The 3,322-nt window shown below is 30.4% G+C and overlaps 1 long non-coding RNA gene across 1 annotated transcript; it reads left to right on the top strand.

The window, feature by feature from the left end:
• Window positions 1–309: 309 nt before the first annotated feature.
• On the top strand, window positions 310–2,067 carry LOC142168410 (uncharacterized). Its single transcript, XR_012698284.1, has 3 exons — window positions 310–476; window positions 1,245–1,293; window positions 2,008–2,067. It is a non-coding gene; the product is annotated as an uncharacterized LOC142168410 (long non-coding RNA).
• Window positions 2,068–3,322: the final 1,255 nt, after the last annotated feature.

The raw sequence follows: 3,322 nt of genomic DNA on the forward strand, positions 1-3,322 counted from the left end.
CTAAAGAGAGAACGAAAACGCCAAAAAAGTCGTGGCATTTTGTCCTCAAAACACTTTATTTTCTTTCTTTTTCAGTGAGGGTAAAGAGATCAAAAAATTTCTGAGAAGAAGGTTTCATGTGATGCATTACCGACAAGTTTCTAAAGAGTAAACAACACTTGTTAAATTCATGCAAGAAAGAAAAACTCATACATGCAAACCCAAACGTCACTCACTTCAAGTTGGTACAAATTTGCTGAATGTGAATTAACAGAACACCACTAGAAAAAAGTTCCTATAAATCTGCTCATTTTCCTGCATTTCTTCTATCAAAGCACTAGATCTAAACTAGAGAAAGAGAGAGTTCAGTTCAGTTCTCATTCTTAATTTTAATAGTTTTGTTCTTCTGTTTGGTGCTTTTACGCAATGGCTATCAAGGAGATTGAGAATGGAGCTTCTTCTGCTCATTCAAGCAACACTGCCACTGATCATTCAAGGTGAGCCATTTTTACCTTTTAGTGACCCTATCGCGGAACACCTGATGCTTTGTGCATTGAACTGTCCTTTTTTTAATAACCCTATCACGAAAGAAAAGAAGAAGAAATAAGAGAGTATACAAATCTACGGTTTCACCCCACTTGAAGTTTCCTTTTCTTCAATTCTTCGTTATTTATGTTTCTTATTATTTTCTTTTTTCCATTTAAATCTTGTGGGGTGTGTGTGGTGTGGGTTGACAATCTATCCTTTTGTTGATTTAAGTTTTCAAACGCCATGCAAAAGGATCTATCAACTGAATAGGGAATGATTTTTCTAGATTTTAAAATAAGCAAGTGATCTTCTAATTTTAGAAGCTATTCAATCATTTGTATTTCAGAATGACTTATTTCTTTGTATCTTCGTTTCTCTGTCTTCAGGTTATTTGTATAGATCATAATCACCGACTTAATTTTCTTGCTAAGTTTGAAATAATCAATGTCTTATAATTAATGTTATTAAAGAATCTTTTTAATGGGTGAGTTAAAACCTTGAACGACAGATAAAAACGACCAGAGGAATTATAAATCAATACCTCAAAATAAGTCAGGTGCATGTGATGTCACAAATCACAGTTAATGGTTGAGTAATTAAGAGGATGGTCTTGTATGGTGTGGTTGTGTCTTTTTCTTTTCAATGACGGGGTTTGGTGTATTACGTACGTAACAAAAAAATATTCACTTGATTTTTTGGATTAACCTTCCTTTGATTTTGTTCTACTTATGTTGTAGCATTACCAGCAGCAATGTTGACCACACCACTGAATCACGTCGCAGACAGGTCAAATCTTTTACTAGCTAGTCATTGATTTTGTTATTAGTTTTTCTGTTTTCATCAACAAAAAAAACAATTCGACATATAACAATATTTAGCTTGTCCACACGTTAATCTTTACCTTGACTGACTTTGGTTATTAATAATAGGTGATCTTATTTTCCAAAGATGGCGATATTTAACTCGTAGACATATTAAATTTTACCTTGGTCATTAATTTGGTTTTTCTTTTATACTATACTAGGCATAATAAATATATGACATGATGATTTGGTCAATCGACCTACATATGATTCATCACTAATATAAAAAGAGAAAATAAAAAAATTTGAAAGAGTAATCTCCCCTAAACAGAAATCACTGAAAGACTACATTATGGATATATATTGTTGTTCATTAATTTGGTTATTAGCTTTCTTATTGCCATTATGGAAAAACCCATGTTTTAGACTCATCATTTACAAAATCGCTTAGAACCTAAAGTTTGACAACTAAATATGTATTTTGAGGTCTATTCCTAAAACAGTTTTGTGATGCTAAGCTTATAATAAACACGATTTACAAATCATATTTACTTGGACAATTCTTTAAGAATACATTTTTTTTCATAAAATCAAGTCTTTTTAACGTCAATGGTCTCATTTGCAAAGAAAATGGTCGGTGGATATTGTCTTATGTGCATTTCTTTTAATCTAATTTCTGTTATACAAACATCAACAGGCGATTTTCCAGATGATGTCACAACATGCACTTATGTTTCGACTTGCAAGACGGGCCTGGTCTCTCTCTCTCTCACACACACACTTAATTTATTTGTTAAATAAAATTGTGCATTAAAAATATAGGAGTATTGAATATGAAATCTACAGTGTAGATGCCAAAAAGACTAATAATATTCCATTTCTTTTGCCATGTTTAATTATATTCCATGTATTTGTACCAAGTCTGATACTAATTAATAACATATTTTCTATTTTCTTTTATCATGTCTCAACTTACATGCATCATAATTCAACTCTAGGCTTGAGGTAATTAACTATTATACTTCCACAAATTCTTTCCATTTTCTAAACAATAATTGTAAACTCTATTAACTTTACATATTCGTCATATAATTATATATTTCCCTTTTTCCTCTCTCACAGTCGATGCAAAGAGAGGTGAATCAAATTAAGCAGGAGCTGCTTCGTGCAGAAAGGATGCTTGGGTTTGAATCTCATTGTTTTCATTTCTTGATAATAATAACTTCCTTGTTTTACTTGTTAAAAAACATTTATTATCAAACATAATTTATTATTTTTTTTAATAATAGTAATTTTATTTTATTTACAGTGTCAAGAAACGGTGCAAATGCAAGTGTCACCTTTAGGAGCTACTTCTGCAAGGCAAGAAGAATCCCATGACGATGCAGAGAGAGGATAATAAATAAAAATTCTCGACAGATTCGAGAGTTTAATTATTTGTTTTTATTTTCAGAAAATAAATTTGGCTGTAAAGTTGGTTGTTATACAATTTGCATGCGTAGCAACTCTAGCTTGTGAACTTTATTCTAATTAGACTGGTTTGTGTTATTAATATGCTTGTTTTATATTTTATGTTTTTAAAGGCATTTCAGTATTTAATGTCATACTGTCACCTGTAAGAAACACACTTTCAGTTCCTTCAAAAAAGGAAATCTTAGAAATATGATAAAATTGAAATTTTCCTATTTTAAGTGTTTGTACATATTTTTTTTTTTTAAATGTAGTACTCCGTATTTGTTTATTCATTTCTCTTTAAAAAAAAGAATCTAACAAGAAATATAAAAACAATTAATTACTAACCTTTTGCGTTAGTGGTCTTCTATATAATTTGCTTCAGTTAACGTAAATTGCGTATACAACTCAGCTCGATTCTCTATTACTATCACGTGCTACAATTCTTTGTAATACGTTTTGAATATAAGATATACAGATTTTGTTAGAAATTAAATTAGATAGATAGATAGTGTTAAAAAGAATTTATGCTCTCAGTACAATTTAAACTGATACTGATG

The sequence above is a fragment of the Nicotiana tabacum genome, chromosome 13 (assembly GCF_000715075.1).
Source record: "Nicotiana tabacum cultivar K326 chromosome 13, ASM71507v2, whole genome shotgun sequence".
In the NCBI taxonomy this organism is placed as follows: Eukaryota; Viridiplantae; Streptophyta; class Magnoliopsida; order Solanales; family Solanaceae; genus Nicotiana; species Nicotiana tabacum.